The 17,245-nt window shown below is 46.2% G+C and overlaps 1 pseudogene; it reads left to right on the forward strand.

The window, feature by feature from the left end:
- The first annotated feature begins 12,983 nt into the window (after nt 1-12,983).
- Nucleotides 12,984-16,764, forward strand: LOC136546636 (uncharacterized; annotated as a pseudogene).
- Nucleotides 16,765-17,245: the final 481 nt, after the last annotated feature.

A 17,245-nucleotide genomic window follows, 5' to 3' on the forward strand; every position in this document is an offset into this window, starting at 1 on the left:
TCAATGGGGGCAGAGCTAACGTAGGCAAGGTAAGGTGGGGAGGGGCGAGGCTCGTTGTGTATTTATGCAGGGTAAAGGCGAAACGGACGGGCGATGAAATCGGGGAAGTTTCCCCCAGATCCGGTGCGGTTAACCCTAATCCGATTTTACAGCCCACGTGCCCACCTTTTCCTCATTAATTGCGGGAACAGCTATGTCGGTGTTTTGGACTGGGGGATCCTCAACCAACTAGTGAATTTGTGCTGCATGTTCCCAATCCCGGATGGTGATGCAAAGAGACACAAGGCTTATACTGGTTCAGGCAATCGGTGCCCTATGTCCAGTCTGAGAGATCGATCTTGTATTCCTTGCACCGAAGTGCTTGTAGTAGGGGGTTACAAGCTAGGTGAGAGAGGGAGCTAATCCTAGGTCTCAGCAGGGAGTGATGTGGGCTACTTGAGACGTTGCTCTTAGGTGGCCGGGAAGTGTGCGTGTTACAGGGTGTTGTTCTCGGTCAGTCCCCCCTCAAATGGCCCAAGTCCTTTCCTTTTATAGTTGAAGGGAGGACAAGGGCAGTACATGTGCTCACTATACAACGTCATGTGAATAGAGGCGGCGTGTCCGAGCCCTGTAGCCTATTTCGGTGGCGGTGTGGTCGTCCTTGGAGCGTTGGGGCGACGTGCTGATCACGTCCGATCCTGTGCATCATGGGAGCTCTAGGGCTACCTCAGAGTGGGTGCGGCGGTCAGTGTGTGGGTCGCTGTGGACCGACTGCGCGTGCGGCCGAGGCTCAGTTGATGCCGAGGCTGAACCATGGTGGGGGGTCTCGACAGACGTGAATCCCGAGATAGCCGAGACCCTGGCATAGAGTGCTGAGGCCTAAGGGGAGCGGTCGACCTGGTACACTGGTTCGGGGGTGATGACAATCCGAGCCAGTTCTCCCATGCTGCATTGTCTTCGGGGCGGGAGTTACGGGGCACAGTGTAGTGCGAGCGCTGATCATGGGTACAGTGCCGGAACATAGTGGCCAGTAATCCCCGCCATGCCCTGTCTCAGCTGGTATGGCGCTGATGCGACTTCTTGTCCCATCGGCCTCTCTGTGGTGTCAAGCCATCGTTCGGCCGAGATTGCGGGAGTGGTTGACGCATTAATGGGACACGACATGCTATCGGGAAGACCGGTTGAGGTAGGAGCGACGAGTTGTTATCAAGCCAGCCTCAAGCGATACGGAGGATAGCAGTCTCATCCGAGGCTATACGCACGGGGCCTCGGGCGAGTCGAAGATTGGGCTCCTTGCCGAGGCCTCCCGTGAGAGGCCTCACGTGAGGCGGAGATTGCGTCAGGGCACCGAGACCTCCCGTGCGAGGCCTTGGGTGAGGCAGAGAGCTGGTGGGCTTGGATGAGGCTGGTGATGAGCCCATGGCTTACCCTCTAGCTTTGTTGTTGATGGGATTTAAGTGACCCTTTTGGTGTACCCCGTTTTATGGTACCCGACAAGTTATGTCCCATCCGCTGACACCATGTCATGCCCGACCACAGTAGCAGCAGGCGTCGTTCTATCTCCCTAGAAAATTGCCTCAAAAGGTGCGCCAGCCATTGTCGAGCCGACGGGGGAGACGCTCCCCCCACCCTATTCCTTTTAGACAAAGGAACTGGGCGCCGAGCCTATTATAGTCTAGGGGTTCGGAGGCTAGGCCCCTAAGGGTTTCGATAGCCGCCCCAGGGCAACAGAGTCAGGGATGACCATGGGCGAGCCCACATGGGGCCAAGGCCCAAGTAAGCGAAATGCTTGGGATGCCCTAAGTTGTGTCCGAGACCGGCAGGGAGGTCTCCGAATGGGATCCCACTGTAGGGAGGCACCGAGCCACCAGGGCCTAGCGAACGGCCTCAGCACCCACTAGAGAAACCCTCTAGTACTCTTGGAGTGCATCTCTGGACCACTAGCCGACCCCTAGCGAATGGGGCATGGGCCTCCACTTGGACTCACCCGATAACAGCTCACCAGAAATGCCACCGCTCGCGCCCATCGAGGGTAGCTTGGCATATTCCACCCCTCCTTCCGAATGAAAAGGAAGCGCGAGGGTTGTACGAAAAGCTAGGGGAACCCCTAATGACCCTCTTACTTCGTGCAGAGGCTAGGGGGCTCCTCCTGCAATCTTGCCGAGACCTAGTGACCTAGGCTCGCGCACGAGGGGGCTCAGCAAAACAACCCCTCCTTCCAAACAAAAAGGACGTGTGAGGGTCGATTCAAAAAGTCAGGGGAACTCCTGATGGCCCTCTCGCTTCGTGCAGAGGCTAGGGAGCTCTTCCTGTAGATATGTCGAGACCTCGTGACCCAGGCTCGCACCCAAGGGGGGCTCGGCAAACAAACCCTCATGCGCGAGGGGCGTACAAAAAGCCAGGGGAACTCTTGACGGCCCTCTCGCTCCATGTAGAGGCTAGAGGCTCTTCCTGCAACCTTGCCAAGACCCACTGACCCAGGCTCATACTCGAATGGGCTCAACAAACAACCCCTCCGTCTGAACAAAAAGGATGTGTGAGGGTCGAACAAAAAAGTCAGGGGGACCCCTGACCACCCTCTCGCTCCGTGTGGAGACTCGGGGGCTCCTCCTGCGCCCAAGACAAAGACAAGCAACCTAAGCCCACGCCAAAAGTTTCGTTACAGACATGATAAAGGGCATCAAGCCCGTTACGGTCTAGGGGTTCAAAGGCTGGGCCCCCTAGGGTTTCGATAGCCGCCCTAGGGCAATAGAGTCAGGGACGACTATGGGCGAGCCCACGTATGGCCAAGGCCCGAGCAAACAATCGCTCGAGATGTCCTAAGTCGTGTTCGAGACCGGCAGGGAGGTCTTCGAATGGGATCCCACCATAGGGAGGCACCAAGCCACCAGGGCCCAGCGAACGGCCTCGGCACCCACTAGAGAAACCCTCTGGTACTCTTGGAGTGCGTCTCTGGACCACTAGCCAACCCCTAGCGAATAGGGCATGGGCCTCCACTTGGACTCACCCGATAACAGCTCACCAGAAATGCCACCGCTCACACCCATCGAGGGTAGCTTGGCATAGTCCACCCCTCCTTCCGAACAAAAAGGAAGCGCGAGGATCATATGAAAAGCTAGGGGAACCCTTGATGGCCCTCTTGCTCCATGTAGAGGCTAGGGGGCTCCTCCTGCAAACTTGCCGAGACCCAGCGACCCAGGCTCATGCACGAGGGGGCTTGGCAAAACAACCCCTCCTTCCGAACGAAAAGGACGCGCGAGGGTTGATTCAAAAAGACAGGGGAACCCCTAACGGCCCTCTCGCTTCGTGCAGAGGTTAGGGAGCTCTTCCTGCAGATATGTCGAGACCCCACGACCCAGGCTCGCACCCGAGGGGGGCTCGGCAAACAAACTCTCATGCGCGAGGGGCATACAAAAAGCCAGGGAAACTCCCGACGGCCCTCTCACTCCGTGCAGAAGCTCGGGGGCTCTTCCTATGACCTCGCCGAAACCCCGCGACCCAAACTCGTACTTGTAGGCTCAGCAAATACGATAAAAACTTCACTCAATATGAAAAAAGCCCCTAGAGGAGTAAATCCACTCCTCTAGGGCCATGGGGGCTACACCCGGCGGGTGCGCTCGCGCGCACCCACCGAAACCTCAAAAAATAAAACACAATCCCTGCAGGAGCGGCTGTAAGCCAAGTCTCGACAAACCCTCAGGGAGAGTGCTCCCACTCCCCCTAAAGGCTCGGGGGCTACTATTGGGTACCATAAAATGGGGTACCCCGAGCGTACACAAAAAGAGTCACTTAAACCCCATCAACAACAAAGCCAGAAGGTAAGCCATGGGTTAACCACTGGCCCCGTCCGAGCCCACTGGCTCTCTGCCTCGCCTTAGGCCTCACATGGGAGGTCTCGATGCCCTGACGAGTCTCCGCCTCGTGCGAGGCCTCTCGCGGGAGGCCTCGACAAGGAGCCCAATCTCTGTCTTGCCCGAGGCCCCGTGCGTACAGCCTCGAACGAGACAGCGATTCTTCGTATCGCTCGAGGCTGGCTTGGCAATAACCCATCGCTCCCGCCTCGACCAATCTTCCCAACAGCGCATCACGTCCCATTAATGCATCAACCACCCCCGCAATTTCAGCCGGACAATGGCTCGACACCACAGAGTGGCTGACGGGACAAAGAGTTGCATCAACGCCATACCGGCTAGGACAAGGCACGGCAGGGATTACCGGCCACTGTGTTCTGGCGTTGTGCCCACGATCAGTGCCTGCACTGCACTATGCCCCATAACCCCTACCTCGAAGACAACACGGCATGGGAAGTCTAGTCCGGGTCATCATCGCCTTAGAATCAGCGTACAAAATTAGCTGCTCCCTCCGAGCCTCGGCACTCTACGTTAGGGCCTCGGCTATCTCGAGATTCACGTCTACCGAGACCCCCCACGATGGTTTGGCCTAGGCACCAACCGAGCCCCGGCTTCGCGCGCAGTCAACCTACAGTGACCCACATGCCGACCGCCACGCCCACTTCAAGGTAGCCCTAGAGCTCCCACGATGCACAAGATCAGATGTGACCAGCGCGTCACCCCAGTACTTCAAGGACAGACCACTCCGATGACCACGCCACCACAGGAACAGGCTACAGGGCTCAGACACGCCGCCTTCGTTCGCACGACGCTGTATAGTTAGCACATGTACTACCCTTATCCCCCTTCAACTATAAAAGGAAAGGACCTGGGCCATTTCTAGGGGAGGAACACACGCGCGCACAAGCAACACTCTGTAACACGCACGCTTTCCCGCTGCCTGAGAGCAACGTCTCAAGCAGCCCGCACCACTCCACGTCGAGACCTAGGACTAGCTCCCTCTCTCACCCAGCTTGTAACCCCCTACTACAAGCACTCCGGTGCAAGGAATACAAGATCGACCTCTTAGACTAGACGTAGGGCACCGATTGCCTAAACTAGTATAAGCCTTGTGTCTCTTTGCATCACCATCCGAGATCGGGAACACGCAGTACAAATTCACTAGTTGGTTGAGGACCCCTCGGTCCGAAACACCAACACATACACAAACTAAACATGATGTCAGGCCTAGATACGGTTAAATATAACAAGCTACCAATCATGGAGCGGTAGAGAGTTTGATCAACCATTTTACCTCCCTCATCTAGGTCGAGATGTCCATTAGATGGCATTGGTGTCTTGATTGGCTTACATTCATCCATATTGAACCTCTTGAGAAGATCCTTAGTATATTTTTCTTGAGAGATGAAAATCCCTTCTCTTATTTGCTTGACTTAAAAACCAAGAAAGAATATAAGCTCTCCAATCATAGACATCTCGAACTCCTTCGACATCAATTCATCAAACTCTTTGCAAGAATCTTCATTTGATGATCCAAAGATTATATCGTCAACATATACTTGACAAATGAAGATCTCTCCATCAAGCTTCTTGGTAAATAGTGTGGTGTTGACCTTCCCAATGGTGAAGCCCTTCTTAATGAGAAAATCCTGAAGGCGCTCATACCAAGCTCTTGGGGCTTGCTTAAGCCCATATAGTGCCTTGGACAACCTATAAACATGATTAGGATATCTATGGTCTTCAAACCTGGGAGGTTGATCAACATAGACTAGTTCATTAATAAAGCCATTTAAAAATGCACTTTTAACATCCATTTGATATAATTTCATTTCATGATGCGATGCATATGCAAGGAGGATACGAATGGCTTCAACTCTTGCAATTGGTGCAAAGGTCTCTCCAAAATCCAACCTTTCAACTTGAGAGAACCCCTTTGCAACTAGTCTTGCCTTGTTCCTCACAACAACGCCTTGATCATCTTGCTTGTTGTGGAACACCCACTTTGTTCCAATGACTCTTGCATCTTGTGGTCACTCTTTATGAGTCCAAACTTTATTGCGGGTAAAGTTGTTCAACTCTTCATGCATGATATTTATCCAATCAGAATCTTGAAGAGCTTCTTCTACATTCTTAGGTTCAACACAAGAGACAAAGGAGTGACGTTCAATAAAAGAAGCAAGCTTTTGAGATCGAGTCATTACACCCTTTGATGGACTTCCTATGATGAGATCTTATGGACGAGCTTGTAGTAGAGGTGAACTTCTTCTATCAACCACTTGAGGGGGAGGTTGTGGAGCATCAACATCTTGTGCTTATGCCACCATTTGATCATGAGAGACATGAGTATCTTCATTTTTTATTCTTCTATTTTTATCACCATCTTGTGGCACATTTGATGAAGAAGGTGGATCAATCACTTGTACATCATCTTTAGGCTTGATGTCTCCAACTGGAATGTTCTTTATAGCCTCCCTCAATGGTTTATCACTTACATCATCAAGATTCTCGTGTGCTCCTTGGGAGTCATTAAATTCATCAAATTTCACATCATATGTTTCTTCAAGCAAGCTGGTGGCATGATTAAATACTCTATATGCTTTGGACTTTGATGAGTAACCAACAAGAAAACCAATATCACAACGTCTTTAAAACTTCCTTAGATGTTGTCGCTTCTTATAGATGTAGCATTTGCAACCAAACACCCTAAAGAAGGAGACATCCGACTTCTTCCCATTGAGCAACTCATAAGGTGTCTTGCCAAGAAACTTTTGAAGAAATAGACGGTTGGATGCATAACATGCGGTGTTGATAGCTTCTGCCCATAGAGCTTTGGGTGTATTGTACTCATCAAGCATTGTTCTTGCAAGTGTGATTAGTGTCTGGTTCTTTCTCTCAACTACACCATTTTGTTGAGGAGTATATGTTGCAGAGACCTTATGCTTGATTCCAAGCTCATCACAATAGGCTTTAATGTTTATGTTGTCAAACTCTTTTCCATTATCACTTCTAATCTTCTTGAGCTTCACTTTAAACTTATTTTATGCTCTCTTGGCAAACTTCTTGAAACATGAAGCAACCTCGGTCTTGTCATGAAGGAAGAACACCTATGTATATCTTGAGTAGTCATCAACAATCATAAGACAAGAAAGATTTTCTCCTAAACTCTTATAAGTTGTTGGTCCAAATAAGTCCATGTGAAGGAGCTCTAGCACTCTTGTTGTTGACATGAAAGCTTTTGTAGGATGAGTGTTTGTAACTTGTTTGCTGACTTGACATGCACTACAAAGCTTGTCCTTCTCAAATTTCACATCCTTCAACCCTCTCACCAATTCATTCTTCATAAGCTTCTTGAGTGAGCTCATCCCAACATGAGTAAGTCTTCTATGTCATAGTCTCCCAAGTAATGTTTTGGTGAATAGGCATGTCTTCAAGTTAGCATCATCGGAGGTGAAATCCACTAGATATAGGTTGTTGTATCTAAATCCCTTGGATATCACTTGATTATCATCTTTCTTAGATACAACCACTTCCTTCTCAATAAACAAGCATTGAAAGCCAAGATCACAAAATTGTCCAACGGATAGCAAGTTGAAACTCAAAGAAGCAACATATAGCACATTTGAAATAGAGTGATCATTTGATATTGGCACTTTGCCCAATCATTTGACTTTGCCCTTTGAATTATCTCCAAATATAATTCTTTCTTGGCCATCTACTTCTTCATCTAGTGAGGTGAACATACGAGGATCACCGGTTATATGTTATGTGCAACCACTTTCAATTACCCAATGACTTCCACCGGTCTTGTAGTTCACCTACACACAAGAGATCAAGCTTATTTAGGGACCCATACTTATTGAGGGCCCTTGACTTTCTCTACTAGTGACTGCAATCCAAATTTTCTTAGGCCTATTTTTGTTGGAAGGTCCATGACTTTTATTTTACCACTAGAGTCCTTTCTAAGTATGTAATGAGCATTGAAAGTAAAAGGTCTAGCATGCTTGGGCAAGGGTTGTGGTGGTGGAGTTTGACACTCATGGGCAAAGTGACCTTATCCACACTCAAAACACCTCTTTGGCTTTGGCTTTGACTTGTGTTGTTGTTGAGCTTGTGCCTTCTTCTCTTGATTTGCCAAATACCCAATGCCACTTCTATCCATCTTCATAATAGTGTTCATGAGTAGCTCACTTTGAAGATGTTGACCTCTTATGAATTTGCTCAACCCAATCTTGAGATGTTCTTTTTCTAACTTGAGCTTTTTGTTCTCTTCTTTGAGCTCATCATAATTTTTCTCTTTCTTGAGTCTCTTGTTCTCTTCTTTGAGCTTCTCATTCTCAAGAGCTAGATCACTATCATGGTCAAAGTTCTCTAACACAATGGTGTTGGTGGTTGACAGCTTTTCAAGATCTTTCTTAAACTTCTCATTCTCATTCTTGATCTTGACATATTCATCATAATTATCGAACTCAACCACTTGGTTGCCTCTGCTACTAGAACCTTGCTCAATGCTCTCAATAATCAAATCATCACATGATGTAGCTATATCAATCGTAGCAACATGGTTAGTAGCATCATATGGCTTATTGGATAAAAACTCATGAGAGATAACAAGATTATCATGATTGATCTTGAGATTTGTATATTCTTTTTTTAGCATTTTGTAGCTAGTGATGAGCTCATTATGTATCACTTCAAGTTTATCATGTTTATCTTTAAGCTCTTTCTTAGAAGATTTGAGCTCCTTGAGTTTGGATGACATAGCATCATTTGCTTCTCTAAGCTCAACACTAGCCTTTTCTGCTATGTCACATTTAGCTAAAAGAGAATCATTCTTAAATTCTAGCTTTTCATTATTAGCTTTTGTCTTTCTAATGATCTTAGTATATTGATTTAACAATTTACCAAGATCATCATATGAAGGTGATTCAAATTCATCAACATCACTATCACTATCACTATAATCATTACAAGCATTTTCATCACCACTACTTTCATCATCATTTGATACCTTTCATTCACCCTTGGCCATAAGGCATAGGTGTGTAGAGGATGATGGCGGTGGTGTTGGTGAAGATGATGAAGAGTCAATCACAATAGCGGCCACCTTCTCATTGTCACTATCATCATAGGATGAGCAACTTGATGAATTAATGTCTGTGAGTCAATCACTGACGATGTATGCCTTGCCATTTTTCTTCTTGTGGAAGTCCTTGCCATCCTTCTTCTTGTATGGCTTGTTTTTTTTCTTCTCATCTTCATCTTCATCACTTGAGTCATCTTTCTTGCCCTTGTTCTTCTTCTTGTATTTGTCTTTCTTAGGCTTGGGGTATTGATGTGCTAGATGACTAAGTTCTCCATAATTATAGCAATCCATCTCAGAGATTGGCTTCCTTCTAGTGCTAGTGAAGAACTTCTTTTTCTTGCCATCAAACTTGATGCCATTCTTGTTGAGCTTCTTTAGCATCTTGGCGGTTCTTCTCACCATGAGAGCAAGACTTGCATCATCAATTTCATCATTACTTGAGCTCTCATACTCAATTCTTGCTTTGACATTCTCTTGGCTAGCCTTGAATGCTAAGTCTTTATCTTTCTTCTTGGTAGAGGATGAGCCATCTTGTGGTGTGATGTGCATGTACATCTCATGAGCATTGATCTTTCCTAAGATTTGAGTTGGTGTAGCGGTGGAAAGATCACCTTGATGAAGCATGGTCACAATATGCCCATATTTGTCAATAGGGAGGACACTCAAGATTTTTCTTACAACATCGGATGGTTGCATTTGAGTAAGTCTAAGTCCATTGACTTCCTCTACAAGAAAATTTAAGTGTGAGTACATTTCATTGACACTTTCTTTCGGGAGCATCTCAAATGAATTAAGTTTTTTCATAACAAGATGATATTGTTCCTCACGCTCGCTCTTAGTTCTCTCATGAAGCGCACAAATATCTAACCATAGTGCATGGGCATCTTTGTGGTTCCTCACCTGGTTAAACACATCTTTGCAAAGGCCTCTAAAGATGGTGTTTCTAGCCTTTGTATTCTATTTTTCATAATTCACTTTATCACCTTGAAGGTGCGTGAGATCCCTAGTTTTGGAAAACCTTTAGAGGCGGCTCTAAGAATTCCAACATCTAGAGCTTCTAAATACGCATCCATGCAGATTTTCCAATAAGGAAAATCATCTCCCTCAAAGATAGGAGGAGGTTCATCCCTATGAGACATCTTTCTCTAGGCGGTTAAGCCTAAATACATGAGCATGAGGCTCTGATACCAATTGAAAGGATCAAGATACCCAAGAGGCGGGTGAATTGGGCTAATTCTAAAATTCTTTGCAATAATTAAACCCTACACTTATCCCACTTCACCCCTTCATTTAAAATGAAATGGGCAAGAGTACTCCCTTAAATAAATAGAGAAAGTATTTATACCCCTTTGAATGAATAGAGGAAGTATTTATACCCCCTCATTTAAAACAAAGTCCACGGTTTACTCCCAAGAGAGCATAATGAAGTGACTCCCATTATGAATTAATGGGCAAGAGTACTCCCAAGAGAGCATAATGAAGTGATATGACAATTATGCTCATTTGGTTTGGGGGTTTGCTTCCGCGGTTTACTCCGATTCAAATGAGCTTTATTTCTTGTACTCACGCTTATTTCATATCTACTGAGTACACCATGTTGCCTTGGGTCATATAAGCATGTCTAACTCCTTTGCTCTTATTGTCAAAAGCTTATATGAACCAAACATGTTGAAAACTGCATCTCTTACACATACTCGAGGTTGTATTGTCATCAATCACCAAAAAGAAGGAGATTAAAAGCATCTAGGCCTCTAGTTGGGTTTCGGTGATTAATGACAATACAAGATTACTATGACTAACGTGTGTTTTGCAGAGGCAATTAAGTTAGATCATGGTAATAGCAATTGATTGGGCAATCATGGTTGTCATGCTCCTACGATGGAAATCGTTTTGGTTTTTAAAGGATAGACGACAAGGTTAAGGATGAACTAGTTCTAAGTGTCGTTTCATATTAAAGAGATACTTAGAGTAGTTTAGGACTTTGTTTTTCCTTTGGCCGTACTATTAAAGGGGTATGGACTAGTAGCTTGACCTAGGTGAGTCTAGTGGGTTAGGTGTGGTGCACACTTGTCAAATCTAGCACTAGGTAGCTCAGGAGTAACCCTAAGATCAATTAGAGCAAACTTTATTCACATATGATTTCGAGTTGGAAGTGAATGGAGGGTCAAATGACTAATCAGACGCTGGTCTAGTTGTGACTGGACGCTGAAGGGTGAGTCTGGTTAGTTCATTTGATCAACTGGTGCCGTTTGGTTGCGACCGAACGTTGAGTGAAAAGTGATCGGACGCTGGGTGCCAGAGTCCGGTCAACTCTAGAGAGGTTCCAAAGAGGGAAATTCCTGATTGAACGCATCCGGTCAGTGCTAGCCGGACGCTGGTCAGGATCCGATAATTGACCGAACACTGAACAGCGAAGTGACCGGACTCTGGGTGCCAGCGTCCAGTCAACATCAGTAAGGTTTCAGAGAGCAATTTTCATGATCGGACGCATCTGGTCAGTGGTAACCGGATGCAGGTCAGAGTCCGGTCATAACTTAACAACTCTGTGGTGGGTATAACTGACTGGAGCGTCCAGTCACCTTGACCGGAGCATCCGGTCATCCCGCAGAGTGCTGACTCAACCTCCTAACGGTTTGTTTGAACGAGGAGGATATAAATACTTCCTCTATTCATCCAAGAGAGGTTTCTTGCCTATTTGTTCATCTGAGAAACACCCTTGAGAGTGCTAAGAAGAGCAAGAGCCTAGTAAGATGATTGAGATTTGAGAATCCAAGATTAAGGCCTCATTAGTGCAAGGAGAGTAGCAAGTGTGTATCCACCCTTCTTATTAGGCTTGTTGTAGTCAAGTGAGAGTTAGTGCTTGTTACTCTTGGTGATCTCCATCACCTAGATGGCTTGGTGGTGATCGGGAGTTTGGTGATCATCCGGTGGAGCTTATGGATGACCCAACTCAAGTTGTGAGCGGTTGTGGGCGATTCACCGCGACGGAGTATCAAAGAATCAGCCCATAGAGAGCACTTGATTCTTGCGCGGATCAAGGGGGAGCTACACCCTTTGCGCAGGTGCTCCAATGAGGACTAGTGGGGTGTGGTGACTCTCCGATACCTCAGCAAAATATCGCTGCGTTCCTTCTCCTCTCTTTACTTTGAGCATTTACTTTTGAGCAATTCAATTCTTGTCTTTACATTCTTAGAATTGCCACGCTAGAGTAGGACCGGAACTTAGGGTGCTAAACTTTTGTGCGGTAGATCATTAGAATCACTTTCTAGGCACAAGGGGTGAAGTGGGCTAAGTGTAGAGTTTAATTATTGCAAATAATTTTAGAATTAGCCCAATTCACCCCCCTCTTGGGTATCTTGATCCTTTCACAGTATAAATCTATTATTTGGTATAAATTAATGTAGATTTATGGTAACTTGATAATCATTTGTTGCTAATTGATACGAAGACATGATGTGATTTGAAGGACCGTTGTTTATTGCTTTAAAATTCTACTAGAATTCTTTCAAAATAGTTGGTTTTGTCAATTTAACCCGAACTCAAACCCGGTGCCCCAATTTCGGATAATGCTTTTTCGTGACCAAAACCGGGTAGCAATTTCTAATACCCGAATTACCCGACCCGAATTTTTCGCATAACCCGAATGCCCTATCCTAATAAAAACCACTTTCTATTTTTTTGCACTCTCTAACCGTTTTTCTATATCTTATGTGCACTCTAGAGAGATATTCTTGTTTTCTATATTTGTCTAGCAAGAAATCTAGAATAAAATATGGCTATATTTAGATAACCAATTAAAAAAGCTATTGAAGAATATTTTAATCACCAAAATCTATATTTCTACTAATAATTTAAAAAGATATTGAGAGTCTCTTTGAGTTACTCTTCCAAGATCACTTTCATTCTGGGCTGAACCGAACCGACATTCAGCATCAACATTTGCTTCTGGCACAGGAAGCAGCTAATCGTTTGCCAGTCGCCATCGATGGTCCTCATGCGCTCAGCACAGGCGACTGCGCCATGGAGAGAGGACCCATCTAGTAAAGCCCAGCACGCAAAACCTCCACCACTCACCTGCCAGTTTCCCCGCTCACGCGCGGCATCACGCCGGCCGGCTGGCCACTACTCCCCTCCCGTTCACACCGCCGCTGCCTTTCCTTCCACGGCGATCTCTCCGCGGGCGCCAGCCAAAACTGGCAACGGCATTCCAATAAAAGAATGCGCCCCTGCGCTGGCCGACGTCTTCCACCCGCATTCCCCGTTCAGCTAAACCCTAGCCGTCTCCGGCGCGCAGATCCACCATCAGAGGCGACGCTCGCCGGTCCTGAGGAGAGATGGCCGACCCGAACTCCCAGCGGCTCGCCGCCGCTACGACGGATGTTCCCGCAACCCAGCATCAAGCCGCGGTGACCGCGCCGCAGTCGCACAGAGGCGCTCTCGGGTTTTTTTGCGGTGGCGGCGCCGAAGCAGGGCGCAACCATTGTTGCGCTGTCGTCCCCGCAGGGCAATCCCGGGTTCGCGGTGGCGCCCCAGGCGGCCAAGAACGTGGCGGCTCCCGCGTCCCCGCAAGGCCCTCCCGGGTTTTGGGTGGCGCCTGAGCAGCCCGGGCCCGCGCGACAGCAAGGTGCTCCGGTGATGGCGCAGCCGCAGGGCGCAACCATGATGGCGCTGCCGCAGGGGGCAACCATGATGGCTCCGCAACAGCAGCATTTCGCGCCTGCGATGGTGCCTACCTCCCAGCAACTTATGCAGATGCTCCTTCAAGCTGCGCCCATGGGCATGATGATGGCCTCGATGCCCCAGCAAGCCCAAGCCCAGGCCACGGTTGCTGACCAACCTGCTCAAGGTATGGCGCCATCGCAATCTTTGCCCATGTGCCATCCGTCCATGATGGAGATGCAGCAAGCTCAAGCCGGACACATGACGGCACCACCACCTCTGCCATTGATGCAGCAGCAGCAGCCGCCTTCACAAGCTGATACATTGATAATGGCGCAACCGCCTCTGCCTCTCGGCCCTCCACCTGCGATGCTTCAGCAACAGGCTCCACAAGGGGCCACGATGATGATGGCACAGCCACCTCTGCCATTCAGCCCTCCATCAGTGATGCTGCAGCACAATCCACAGGGCAACCAGGTGGTGATGGCACAGCCGCAATTCGCTGCTCTACCATGCAAGCGTCAGCGTCTTGACCAATATGGTTTGTGATCAACTTCTAGCTATGCCTGATTGCTGTTTTATTTAAGTGGTAATTGGTAACAGTATCACGGGTATGACTTAATAAATGTTCTACCATAGATGTATTCAAGTTGGTGTAGACTAGATTTTTACATTTGTTGTATAAATCTAGAATAGTAGAACATAAGTCATATCATAAACATGTGTAGTTAATTTCAAGCCTATGTTTCATGCTAAATCTTTGAAGTAATCCTGGGAATAGTAATTCCCAGTATGAAATTTCCATGCTACTCTGTGTTGTAGCTTCTTAAGCATTGAGATTAGGGAGCCTATCTTTCAGATTTTTTGAAAAACGACTAGGACATACATGTCAGTGTAGCACATCTGCATTTTTAGTCCAAATTTCAGATTTTAGGTTCCAGTTTTGTTGTAAAGAACTTTTGAATGCTTTTTCGATGATCATCGTGATTATAAATCCTGAGTTTAGAACTAGTCAATAGAGTTCATGTGGATATAGTCTGTTTGGCTTAGGGTTTGCACTCCTTTCGTTTAATGGACTTCATGCAAATATTAACAGCCTGCTCAGTAGTGATTTCAGAATCTATCACTACCGAGTAAAGCCAAAAATGTTTACGTGGATCTGTTAGATTCAGCTTAGGCTTTGCACTCACCCACTTTGTTGGGTGCCCTTACTTCTGCAGCTATTAAACATGCAATTAAGGTTCTCCTTTTTTCCTCTTAGTGCTGATGGGATTGCCAATTCTTGGGACTTTTTAAACCCGTACACTTCAGCGTTAAGTTTGGAAGATTGATTTATGGTTCTGTTCCAAGTTCAGATGTTCTTTTCTCGACAGATGGTGTGATAGCTATGTATCACCGCTACATCATGTACGCCATCATACCTGTATCCAATACGGCATGGTACAGATAGCATATGGGGAGGTATCAGAACTTTGCGATGTAAAAATAAAGAATTTAATTGCCGATATGGCTTCCGATACTCGACGATACCTCAGTCCGATACTCCTCTTCCCGTCCGGCGTAGCATGAAGAGATGGAGAAATGGAGAGAGCCTAGAGGCGGCTGGTCTGCTAGGTCTGGGAAGAGCACAAAGTCTGAGCATACTTGAAGAGATGAGTAGAGCATGGGCAACCCATTTTGCTAGTCATTGCTGTGAAATGTTGACCTGTGGTGCCAAAGCTGCGTTGGCGAAAAAGAGAACTGCAACGGGAAGAAAGCAGAGCAGCGGCAGTGGCTGGCTGGCTTATGTGCAAGACGAGAGGAGATTTTACGGTTAAGTTTGAGGTCCTTATATGGGCTGAGTGGGCCAACTCCCCAGAAAATAGAAGCCCATCTCATATTTTCTTTGTTCTATCTTTTCTTTCCTTTTTCCCTTTCATCTTAGGATAGATATGCATTCAGCATGAGCATTTCATTGTTTTAGATGATGTTGCTCTGATTAACTGCTTTCTTGGTACCCAGAAAGTTCAATTATTTTCATAATTTTAAAAGTTTAGTTATATATAAATATATATATTTCCCGTGGTAGTGTATCAGTTATTTTTAGAATTTCATATTGCCATACCGTACCTGTATCGCTGTATTGTGTATCAGTGACAATTAGGTGATAGCTTCATTTGTTTGTTTCTGTTCCTAGATTTCTTTTATTTGGGCTTGCTTCTTAAATGGAACTGTAAAACACAACTTGAGGTTGAGGAAATCATACTTCATGTACCCCTGAATGACTTCTATAAATCTATGCCTTATGGTGTGTACGCGAAACACAACTTGGTGCTGGATGGTATTTTCGTACTCTGTAGTGATTATGAATGGCGCCAAGCAATATTTCTACTTTAAGACTGAGCAATGGTTCAAACTTCTTGAGTCTTGACTTTTGTTAGCCTATCTCATTTGCTTAAGATATAAGACAGCAGTTGTTATATCATGTACGCTTGGAACAGAAAAGGAAAAAAATGGTAAGTATAGAAATGATTCTGTGGCAGCTGGATCAGTAAGTTAGATTCTAATAATCTAAGAGAATACGACCCTTCTTTGTCACGACATTTGCGTACAGTGGCTGGCAACAACTTCTCATACTTGATTTGCCAACACCTGTTCGTTTTGTCCACGTCAATGCCAATATCTGTCTAATTCATTAATTACTTTAGATCTCTACGATAGCATAATCCACTGACTTTTTGTACCCTTTCATACTTTATTTTTGTGTAAACTTGTCACATCTTATATTTTCAAATATGCCAGTTTTGTAGCATGGGGTCATTGCTTGATTGACTGCATCTTTGAACAAATTACTTCATTTTGCAGGCTATAGGTTTGATGAACAGGACCCTCACTCACGCTATTTGAACCTGCAGTTTTCTCACTCTCCTCGTATGGGCTCACATGGTGGGTCCTAGGCACTGAATTGCGCGGATCTAGTTTTCTTCTACACCGTCTTGAATTCCTGATACCTTGACCTGGCAACCTTGTTCTTGCTTTCATCAGCAACTTGACTTTCTCCAGAGGCTTTAGCTTAGTCTATGACAAACAATTGTTGCAACTGACGGTACTTAACTACTGGAGGTTGCCTTGCTGTATGATATGTTTTTGTTAGTATGATATGTTTTTGTTATATAATTTAGCAATGTGACAAGCATGTTATAGTGGATTTCATTCTCTACTGGTGCTAATGTTCTTGGGTCATCCACTTCATTGATTGATATTGTTAGCTGGTAAGTGGGACTCTGATTATCTGTTGAGGGACGTGAGCCATAATTTGCAGGTGTATCAGTGGTTCCAGCCTGTTTTTGGAACACATTGGTTTGCATGGTTGCCATGCTCATTTTGATGTAAATGAATTCATGAGAATTGGATTGTAGCGATGGTTTACATGGATCCTGTACCTGATGATGCTTTGTGCTTCGGAACATGTTAATCCACCGGTGCTAGTTGGTGATGCTTAGTGCCTCGGAACATGTTGATCCACCGGTGCTAGTTGGTGATGCTTTGTGCCTCGGAACATGTTGATCCACCGGTGCTAGTTGGTGATGCTTTGTGCCTCGGAACATGTTAATCCACCGGTGCTAGTTGGTTTTCGTGGTATAATGTCCAAGTATTTTTGTTGCTGATTCTGAGTCTTCGTTCATTGCCCAAA

This window comes from Miscanthus floridulus, chromosome 3 (genome assembly GCF_019320115.1).
Source record: "Miscanthus floridulus cultivar M001 chromosome 3, ASM1932011v1, whole genome shotgun sequence".
NCBI lineage: Eukaryota > Viridiplantae > Streptophyta > Magnoliopsida > Poales > Poaceae > Miscanthus > Miscanthus floridulus.